The following is an 11,896-nucleotide window of genomic DNA, read 5'->3' on the forward strand; positions in this document are numbered from 1 at the left end:
AAGAATTGCTAGTAAAAACATCAAGAACGAGCCACATTGTTTTCCCGATCTTAAGAGGCCCAACAATGGCGAGTTGTTCGTTTCTTCACCAAATTGAGTCAAATAAGTCTCAAAATACTCCCAAGAAAATATACAAACATAATCAAGCAATTTCATGGCATGAAATTTTTTTTAAAAAAAAACAAATTAAGCAATATAAGTTTCGAATTTTTAAGAAATTCGTGAGCAAACATGTGCAAAATTCATCAAAATTCAACTGAGTTTGGAAAAAACTTACATAGATCAGAGAACTAGATGAACAAAGCTTCGATTTACAACAAATTTGAGCGAATTTGGTTGTGAATCAAGCAAGAATTAGCAAATTGAACTCTCGCGGTAAAACTCGAAGGTAGAAGAGCAGTAGCAGTGAAATGAGGAAGAAAAGGGAATTTATACGGAATTCCCGATTTTGGCGCCAAATGACATATCTGTCGCCTGGCGACAAAGTGCAGCGTCTGGCGATAGAGCAAACGTGGCGCCAGTAGCATTGCAGCTGTTTAGGGTAAAAATTACCCTAGACAGGTGTCCTTATAGGAGAAGGCCACGTGTCAAGACCAGGCTGACCCAAGTGGTCACATAACCATCTGACACGTGGCTCCTTTAGAAGAATTCTGAAATGGCGACCTTCAAGGGCCCAAATCCCTAGAAGCGCCGTAAAACGGCGCAACCCACTAAAATCTAGGTCAGGTGACCTAAATAGGGGCACTGCTACCAATGACCCTATAAATAGGGAGATATTTCCCCATTTTGAGGACACATTCAATCATTTATTACACCTACATTCTCTCTCATCAGAGAAGCACCTGAGCTTGGAATCCAAACAGATCCCCACTTAAATTTCTGCACTCTTTATTCTCTTTCAAGTTACTAACTTGATCTTCGGAGGCGGAGCTCCAACCACCCGGAGTCTCCATTGTTTTGCAGGTACAACTCAGCCAGACCAATCTTTGTGACGTAACTCTCTCGAGGGAGAAAAACACCCAAAACATTTGGCGCCGTCTGTGGGGAGAGTACCCAAGGATGGTTCAAGAGTCTGTACCGCCTCCCAAGCGTCTGGGCGACGACCCAGAAGTTTTCACTGACCAAGAGGATGAGGATCCTCAGGTCGAAACTTATACAGCCGAGAATGGCTCCTTGATAACCAAGCGCATTCGGCCTAGAGATACTCTAGAGCGGGGTGCCAACCAGACGGGTACAAATGGACCCCCTGGGAAGCCGGAAGGGGAAACCCATACGACAAGTGGATCAGCTCCCGTCACTCGAGACGAACTCATGAATTTCATTACAAGTTTTAAGGGTGAAATTAAAGATCTGATCTCTAAGAGCCGGGCCGGCCTAAGTAGGGGTCAGTTGGCAAAAAAGACTCCTCTGGTGAAGGGGAAGTCAGTCAGAGATCGACAACCAACTCCTCATCCAAAGGAGAAGGCAGTCGGGGCCATTGATTGGTCCAAAATTCTTCTGCCCAAGTGGAATGTCAACAATCCCCGCCGGACGCAACAGCCGGTGGGAAGCAAAAAATCAACTCTTGACGCCCGGGAGATCATCACCAGCAAGAGAAATAAGCAGTTGTTTGAGTCGGCTTTTACGTCGAACTTTTCAGACAGCTTCAACAACAACTCTGCAGGGAATGTACCTTTCATGCATAAGAGCTAAACAGGCGGTAATACCGTCCATTTTGGCCCTCAGATGATTGGGACTGTACCGTATGTACCTTCTCAGGTCTACGGTCAGTATTCTCCCTATTTCATGCAGCCGACCCTCTTTGGAAGTCAGGCGGCATACAACAACGTCCAGCCATTGGACTGGCAGCTTCGTCTGCTCCGCTTGGGTGAACAACCTTCTGCATTCACCCGGAGATAACCGAGGCGGCACAGCCGGCCAAGGTTAAAAATGTGTTGGTAGGCACCTATGACGGTACCTCAAACCCGGAAGACCACCTCATGGCTTACACCAACCTCATGTACTTACAAGGGTTGGATGATGCCACTTGGTGTCGATGCTTCTCGGGTATATGGAAGGGCATTGCCTAACAATGGTTTGGCAACCTGCCAGTCGGGTCCATTAATAGTTTCAGGAAGCTTGCTTTCCTGTTCGCTTCCAACTTCTCGATGAACATCCATGCGAAGAAAACAAGTCTAGACTTGAGCACCATTAAGCAGGGGGAGAGAGAAGGATTGCGCTCCTATGTCAGGCGGTTCAATCTGATCAGGATTCAGATTTAAGGGTTGTCTGACGAGGTAGCTTTTACAGACTTTTTTAAGGGTCTGAGAGATGGTTCGACTTTTAAGTTTGACCTAGTTAGAAAAGGGGCTTTCACTTTACAGGCGGCCCTAAGGGAGGCGGAAAGCTATATTCAAGCAACCGACCTCTGCTCGCCTAGTAACCAGTTGACAGGGTAAAGTCGTATCCCCTAATCAAAAGTAATTACCTAAGTCCTCTAACTAAAGTAGATAGGGAAGTAGGGTTGAACTCCACAGGGAAACAAGTCTTTCTATTCCTATAATCTAGATTATCTAAGTAACCAATATTTATAATTGAATATGAAACTAAACTACGGAGATCAAGAATAAGGAGGAAAATACTATATAAAAGGATCAGGGCAGAGGTTCACCAATAAATAATATTCCAGAGTAGAATATAATAATCATTCATCAATGCATACATTAATCATATTATAAAGGGCTTTCGCTACGTATTATAATCACACAATTAATTTACCGGTATTAAATCTCATCTTTCGAATCTCGACCTAACCATTTATAAATTAATCTGCCTATTGAAACTAGACCTAAACATCAATTCTCATCTGTCGAATCTCGAATCAATATTGTCAAACTCATGCATAAAAGATCAGGCCTAATCTAGTCACAAAGCATTAAATCTTTCAATAGGAAATTAATCTAGCATTGATAATTAACAACAATAAATTACCCCTCATATTATTTATGGATCCCCACAAACCCTAGAAAGGAAACTACTCACACATAATAGAAACTAAACAAATCAAAGTAATAACACAAGACATAATTAAAGGAATAAAATAAACAACTAAGATTAAGAGAAGAGAAATAGTTACCAAACGAATTTGGAATTAAGAATGGATTAAGAACAAAAGTTTTGAGAGAGAATCTCATAAAACAATTAAGAAAATAAAGAAAGTGTAAAAGGAGAGAGAGAGAGAGAGATCCTAAAATCGTATTACGGAGGAGTATTTATACTCCGTACAAATCCTAAACTAAAACAAACTAAAACGACACTAATCGTCTCCTAATAATTACACGTGCCCGATCGGGCGAGGCACCGCCCGATCGGGCGCGCCTTCTTGCTCTTCAGGTAGAATCTCGCGCCTGGTCGGGCGCGTCACCGGGCGCCGACCTTAGCTTCTCCCGCCCGGCCGGGCGCGCCTCCGGGCGCCAGCCTTTTTGGCCTGGCGGCTCTCTTGGGCCATTAATTGGACTACGATTGGGCTCTAATTCTTCGGGTCAATCTGGGTTTCCTCTTCGGGTCTTGAATATTCGGTCCAACTGCCTCGGTATCACCTATACCGAGCCCTTAATCACCGGTTCGATGGCTCTAACCGGCCCTAGGCTATGAAATCTGGTCGTGCTTCTCCAATGCTCGTGATTGCACTAAAATATCTCGGGAAAATACTCCAAAAGTGTAAATCCCTACAAAAGTCAACCAAATCTACAAAAACACTAGAAAACACCAATTATTAATAAAAGTAGCTCTAAAGAGCCAAAAACACTACTAATTATGACCAAGGGACGGGGGTAAAATACTATATAAAATAGACACATCAAACTCCCCCAAGCCAAACCTTTGCTTGTCCCTAAGCAAAGATCTCATTAATGAGTCAATAAATATGCTTCACCCCAAAAAGTAAAAATCAAGCACAAACGATTCAGGGTAAATCAAATAAACTTGCATCAAAATCAACCAATCAAATCCATCTAATTACCAACCTTCCCTAACAATTGTCAAACAGAGCAAACCACAAGAGCACATAGAATTCAAGACTAGTGCTCACGCACTGAACTCTCATTTTTGTGGCGAATAAAAGATGTACTCGATCGCTCTCAATCCAACCCCTTTATGTGAACAATTCCCTCCCAACTCACACTCTCGTGTGTATAAAACAATGAAAGCTCAACCCTACTAGTCGACTCGAAATATGTCAAATCATAACTTGCATTGATAAACAACACTTTCACATTCATACAATTCTATGCACAAAGGTCGGAAGGTCTTTAAAGCTTGTAATGTAAGGATAGGGTAAAGGGTAGGAGTCATTTGGGAACAAGTGAGAGAAAAGCTATGCTTAAGGGAGAAAATCCTAATAAAACCCATGATCAAAATAAATAATGATCAACATATATTACATAACCAACTCTAACAAAAATCCACCAAACATACTCCAATCATAATAAACAATCCCAACACTTACATATCACTCATAAAAATATAATAATGAAGAAGTGGAGTGAAAAAACAAACTTTATTTCCAAATTTGAATTTTTTCATTGAAGTTCTTATTTTTTTTTCTTTTGAATCAACCTCCAACTAGAACATTTGAACATTGAACATTTTTTTTCTTTTTTTTTTTTCTATTGAAGTTCACTTATTTTTTCTTTTTCATTTTTTTTCTTGAACTTCTCTTTTTTCATAACATCATGCTTTAATTTTTTCCAAGAAAATATAACTCTGAAACTCATCAAAAATAAACATGATAAAAAAACAAAACTACTTCTCAAATCCCACCCAAATTGTGCAAATAATAAGCACACTACAAACTCCCTCACCTCACTCACTAATAGCTCCCCCAAGCCAAGCTTGGGACTAGTAACCAATGGGAAAAAATAGGCTTGTAATGTGGCTAATAAAACAACAAAAAGTCAAGGCAACAACATGGGTAGGAAGAAGGGAACAAATGTATCTACAATCATCTGGAGGCTACCTAAAAGAATGAACGCCTTCGTCCTCCTCAATCTGCATAATAATGAATCATATAAACATTACTTATAGTTGCAAACCAATACTCAAATTCATTGACATACCAGAAACTAACACACTTTCCTAATCAAATCAACTAGTCAAGCACTATATTCACAAGTAGTTGGACAAAATTGGCGCATGTTAAGGTTCCAAGGCAATCAAACATCAAATCATGATCAACTAATCCACAATGCTTATCATCATATACCAAGAATCAAAACAATTTTCTCAAGTAAGGGGCACAGGGATGCATAATTTACAACTCATTGGAACGTATTTTTGGATTTTTTATATTTTTCAATTTTTTTTATATTTTTCATATATAAGAAAGCAATAAAACTAACCTAGAAAGCAATAAATCTAACCTAAGAAAACACACCAAAAATAAAAGAAAAGAGAAAAAGAAATATACCAAATCCAAAATCTCCCCCAAGCTAGAATCAGACAATGTCCTCATTGGCTCGGGAACTAGCCCAACATAGCTAGTCCTAGTCATCCTCATCCATGGAGCCGAAACCTACACCTCCACTGCCACCTGCACCACCTGCACCAGAAGAGCTACCAACAAAATAATCAGCATGAAAACTCCCTCCCGCCGGTCCCCCGAAAGGAATGTCCTGGTCGTACCCATGGAAGGAAGAATAGTCAGTGTAAATACCATGGGCAGTGGGATCCCTATCGTATCCCTGGGGTGGAGGCTGAAACCAGTAAGGGTGAATAGCGTCGTTGGGAATGTTGCCCCGACGAGCATAATCATCGTACATAGGGTAGAGAGCTTTACCATGGTTCCTCTCTAGGTACCCTAACCTCTGGTCTATGGAGCCTACCATCCTCCTAAGGTCAGTATGAGAATGCTCGATACGTCCTAAGGCCTGACCTATACTCTGAAGGTCCCAAACTGGGTCAGAGTCAACATGAGGGACGGAGTGAGACATGCGAGGTGGAGAGAATGCCACCTCGGGCTGAGGCTGAGGCTGGGGTGGTGGAAATGGTGGTGGTGGTGCTTGCCCCCTAGCGTTGGCAACTAGAACATCATATGTGTAAGATAGTTGCCCTGGGGGAAAGGCGGTCAAGTCAGGACTGGGTAGGGGAAAAATGGGCAAAGGTTGCTCGCTCCCAGTCCTAATACACCAAAAGGGTGTCTGCTCGCTATCCGGTCGTACCCACCCCAACTCCTCAAAATACCTAGCAGTCATATAGGTATATGGTCCACAGTTGGTCAGTTGGTGGGGTCCATCCACTACAAAACTGGCCTTCTTCACTTCTATTCGAGTGATAAGGCCTCCTAAACGGATGGGGGTTTTTGATGTGGTGCTAGCCGTGGCATGCCTACTCAGATGGTGAATAATAAACCTACCTATGTTCAATTTCCCGAACCCATACAAATAGTGTCCTATGACAGCTAATTCGTTAGTTTGGGCATTATGGGGCTCGTTCCTACCTAAAATTCACAAACCCGCAAATCTTTGCCAGATTTTTGGGACAGGGTGATGAATAGGTTTGGTACTAGCATGTTGAGGGTCGGGAGTGGGCAAACCAGTCAAAGCACGATATATATCACCCATTTTATAGTCCGCATGCCATTGGTGAGGTAACTTAGAATTTAATTCAAATAATTTAGAAAATTCTACATAAGTTAAACTAATATTCCTATTGTTCAACCTAAAAATTAAATTCGGCCCATTTCTACTACTTACAACTTGTAAAGAAGACAAGAATTCACAAGTTAGTTCTTGGAATGTAGGATAGTGCATATCAACAAATTTTCTCATGCCAATGTCATTTAAAAATCGTTTTACAAAATCATACAAACCAAATGATTCTAAAGTAGGGTGGTGTAACCACCGAGAAGGAATTACCTCACGCCCGATTAAGTGTTCTAGCGGCTCCTTTTGCTCTCGGCTAGCAATACGGATCGTCGGCCAGTACGGAAGTTGCAAATCCGGGTCGTATTCCTTCCTCGAACTAGAGCTCCTACCGAAAATAGACCGAGCCCTCTTTGAAGCCATGGTAAAGATGGGTATGAAAATTTATTTAAACAAAATCTGAAAATTTTTATATGGAAATTTAGAGGATGAAGAGGGGATTATAAATATGTAAAAAGTTTTGAATTTGGGTGAGAAATGAAGAAGAAATCTTAGAGAGAAGGTAGAGAGAATTTGAGTTTTAGAGATAAAAAGTTATGGAGGAGAAAGAATGAAATGAGAAAAACCGAAGAAAGAAGAAGAAGAAGGGGGGTCGGGTGCGTCGCGCCCGGTCGGGCGATCTGATTTTTAAAATCTTCCATGCTCTCGCGCCCGGTCGGGCAGCATTCGCCCGGTTGGGCGATCTAAATGCCTGTTTTGCTTCAGCTCTCGTGCCCAGTCGGGCGATCTAACACACAAAGTTTCGCCTCTTCTCGCGCCCGGTCGGGCGAACAAATATGTCCGTATACGACGAGTTTCGCGCCCGGTCGGGCGAAAATACTTGATTTTTTAACCTAGCTCTTGCGCCCGGTCGGGCGGACTTCTCCTGGTCGGGCCCGAGGCTAATTGACGAAATCTCTACTTTCTTCTTTTCTTCAAATTTTGGCTAACTCCTTTCTTTCAAACCTGTATAAACACTCATAAAACTCATTAAATTCCCTCATCTCTCCTCTCATAAGAAAAAGAAAGAAAAACTAGTCTAAAAAGCATTAAAAATACGGGTTGCCTCCCGCAAAGCGCTGGTTTATCTAGGTCCCGCACGACCTTCTTACCAAGTACAAAAACTAGGACCCTTGGCCTAACGCTTGATCGGGCGATTTCTCACCCGGTCTAGCGGTGTTTAGGCTGCGACGCGGCTTCCTGACATGCCCTGTGGGACGCCAATTCACTTTGTCTGGTGGATCCTCATTGACTTGGACTGAGAGGTCTTCAATGCTACGCACTAAAGATCCTTCTTTGATCGAGGGTTGCTTCAAATTGTCATTGCATTCAACACTTGCAACTCGATCTGGCGGAACACTTACCGTAGGCTCAAATCGCACAACTTGCTTGATTGATTCCACCTTTTCGTCCTCAAAACCAAGACCAACAGTGTAGAGGGCTCTTTCTATTGCATCAACTTCCTTCTGCCATTTGTCTATCTCATCTAAAAGGGAGGCAACACACGATACCGCCTCCAAGGGATCTTTTACAAGAGCTTGGGTCTTGTTAGAATAATTCTCAACCACATTGACACTAAAGCATTTCTCCTCACTCATGGGGCTTTTAGGGGTATTGTTAAGATTAAAAATGATTTTATCATCCCCTACTGATAGTGTTAATTTACCACTTCTCACATCTATGATTGCTCCTGCAGTGTTAAGGAATGGTCTACCCAAAATAATTGGGATTTGCATATCCTCAGCCATATCAAGAACAATAAAATCAACAGGTATATAAAATTTACCTACTCTAACGGAAACATCCTCTAAAACACCTAAAAGGTATTTGAAAGAACGGTCCTCCATTTGTAGAGTAATATTAATAGATTTTAATTTACTCATATTCAACTTGGAACACACAGATATTGGCATGACACTAACGCTAGCACCCAAATCACACAATGCATTATCAATCATTAGATTGCCTATAAGACAAGGGATAGAAAAGCTACCCGGATCTTTTAATTTAGGTGGAGATTTATTCTGAAGTACGGCACTACACTCTGTAGTGAAAGCTACTGTCTCTACCTCACTAATATATCTTTTCCTTGTCAGTATTTCTTTCATAAATTTCGCATACGAAGGAATTTGTGTGATTAATTCAGTGAAGGGAACTGTTACCTTCAAATCTTTTACCATCTCCAGGAACTTACAAAACTTCTTATCCAAGTTTGTCTTCAATTGACGATTGGGGAATGGAAGTTTGATAATTGGCTTTGGAGCATTGTTTCTCTTATCTGGAGTGGCCACCTTCTCCAGAGTCGTACCCTGCAATGTAGAATTAGATGTATTAGTACTATGCTTTAGCCCTGCAGGGCTATTAACTACATTGTTTGGTTTAATGGAATCAAGATTAGCATTATTTGATAAAACTGGTTCATCAACTCTGGGCATAGAGGGCCCTTCATAGTTTGAACCACTCCTTAGAGTAATTGCATATGCTTGATCTGTAGGCCTGGTCGGCTGTGCTGGCATAACTCCCTGTTGGCGGGCTTGTAGAGTAGCAGAGAGTTGCGCAATTCGATTATCTATAATTTTATTATGTGCTAGAATTTGATCAATTTTCGCATCTCTACTCTCCATGTGCTTCTGCATATTAACCAACATTGCTTTAATATCCACCAAAGAAGGGTCGGAAGATGAGGAGGTTTGTTGTGGTTGGTTCTTCTGGCTTGCATTGGGATGGTAATATTTCTATTGTTGTTGCTGTGGCGCCTATGGTTCTCGTGGTGGTGGATTTTGAACATTAGTACTCCGGTAGGAAAGGTACGGATGATTCCGATACCCAGGATTGTAGGTGTTGGAGTATAGGTTATTCTGCCTATAAGCTTGAAAGGCATTAACTTGCTCCACTGAACTCCTGCAATCTTTTTCCCAATGACCTATAATACCACAATTTTCACAGAAAGCCTCATTAGAATTATTATTAATTGCAGAAACATTAGCTACATTGGCAGTACTAAGATTATCTAATTTTTGGCATATGGAGGTCAGTTGAGCTTGCAAAAAGGATACAGAGTCAACACTATGTTTCCCTTTGTTAGCAAATCCTCTAGGATTCCCATATTGGGAATTATGTATCGCCATATCTTCAATAACCTGACCTGCATCATCAACATTAAGATTCATAAATCTCCCACTAGCTGCAGAATCTAAAATTATTCTAGAAGAATTTCCAATGCCATTGTAAAAGGCTTGGATTAACTGCCATTGTGCTAAATTATGGTGGGGGCATTCTCTTTGTAATTCCTTGAATCTCTCCCAAGCCTCATATAAGGATTCATCGGCTTCTTGGGCAAAGTTCTGAATCGCACTCCGTAGTACGGCTGTTCTCTCTGCAAGATAATACTTGTTATAAAAATTCAAAACAAGAGTTTCCCAGTCAGTTATACCAAGTGCAGTTCTATTTAAGCCATTAAACCACAATTTAGCTTTTCCAGTTAAAGAGAAAGGAAAGAGAATCTCCCTGATTTGGTCTTGAGTGACCCCGACTTGCCTGATGGTATTGCAATATTGACAATAGTCGGCAATGTGAAGATTTGGGTCTTCACCCTTAGCTCCAATGAATTGCTTCCTCTCTATCATCGTTATAAATTGAGGTTTAATTTCAAATTGTACCCCATCAAGAGCCGGAGTGGGGGTGAGATGCGGAAAATCTGTAAGCTTTGGTTGTGAGTAATCATTAAGCTTCTTTGGAACCGCCATCTCTGATTCCGCGTCTGATGATACCTCTGAATCGCTAAAACCAGTTGGAGGATCGCGGTGATTATTATTATTATCACCAGAATCCGCCAGGATTTGCTTGTATAGATTTTTCTGTCTATGAAAAGATCGTTCGATCTCAGGATCGAATGGGATGTACCATGATCTGGAACACCTGGGCATAAACAAAAAACTAAAAGCAAATATGAGATTTTCCTCAAAGAACTAACGTTCTCTGAGACAAAAAGAAAATAATCTACACTACAAAAATAATTAGAAATAAAAATAAAACCGTTTCCCCGGCTACGGCGCCAAATTTTGACAGGGTAAAGTCGTATCCCCTAATCAAAAGTAATTACATAAGTCCTCTAACTAAAGTAGATAGGGAAGTAGGGTCTAACTCCATAGGGAAACAAGTCTTTCTATTCCTATAATCTAGATTATCTAAGTAACCAATATTTATAATTGAATATGAAACTAAACTACGAAGATCAAGAATAAGGAGAAAATAATATATAAAAGGATCAGGGCAGAGGTTCACCAATAAATAATATTCCAGAGTAGAATATAATAATCATTCATCAATGCATACATTAATCAGATTATAAAGGGCTTTCGCTACGTATTATAATCTCACAATTAATTTACCGGTATTAAATCTCATCTTTCGAATCTCGACCTAACCATTTTTAAATTAATCTGCCTATTGAAACTAGACCTAAACATCAATTCTCATCTGTCGAATCTCGAATAAATATTGTCAAACTCATGCATAAAAGATCAGGCCTAATCTAGTCACGGAGCATTAAATCAATCAATAGGAAATTAATCTAGCATTGATAATTACCAACAATAAATTACCCCTCATATTATTTATGGATCCCCACAAACCCTAGAAAGGAAACTACTCACACGTAATAGAAACTAAAATTAAAAGAAGAGAAATAGTTACCAAACGAATCTGGAATTAAGAATGGATTAAGAACAAACGTTTTGAGAGAGAATCTCATAAAACAATTAAGAAAATAAAGAAAGAGTAAAAGGAGAGAGAGAGAGAGAGAGAGAGAGATCCTAAAATCGTATTACGGAGGAGTATTTATACTCCGTACGAATCCTAAACTAAAACAAACTAAAACGACGCTAATCGTCTCCTAATAACTACACGCGCCCGATCGGGCGCATCTTTTTGCTCTTCAGGTAGAATCTCGCGCCCGGCCGGGCGCGTCACCGGGCGCCGACCTTAGCTTCTCCCACCCGGCCGGGCGCGCCTCCGGGCGCCAGCCTTTTTGGCCGGGCGGCTCTCTTGCGCCATTAATTGGACTACGATTGGGCTCCAATTCTTCGGGCCAATCTGGGTTTCCTCTTCGGGTCTTGAATATTCGGTCCAACTGCCTCGGTATCACCTATACCGAGCCCTTAATCATCGATTCGATGGCTCTAACTGGCCCTGGGCTATGAAATCTGGTCGTGCTTCTCCAATGCTCGTGATTGCTC

The 11,896-nt window shown here is 41.1% G+C and overlaps 1 non-coding gene across 1 annotated transcript; it reads left to right on the forward strand.

Moving 5' to 3' along the window:
- Positions 1–9,917: 9,917 nt before the first annotated feature.
- Positions 9,918–10,024, forward strand: LOC145564639 (small nucleolar RNA R71). Its single transcript, XR_014094873.1, has one exon. It is a non-coding gene; the product is annotated as a small nucleolar RNA R71 (small nucleolar RNA).
- The last annotated feature ends 1,872 nt before the right edge of the window (positions 10,025–11,896 follow it).

This window comes from Chenopodium album, chromosome 1 (genome assembly GCF_948465745.1).
Source record: "Chenopodium album chromosome 1, dcCheAlbu1.1, whole genome shotgun sequence".
Classification (NCBI taxonomy): domain Eukaryota; kingdom Viridiplantae; phylum Streptophyta; class Magnoliopsida; order Caryophyllales; family Amaranthaceae; genus Chenopodium; species Chenopodium album.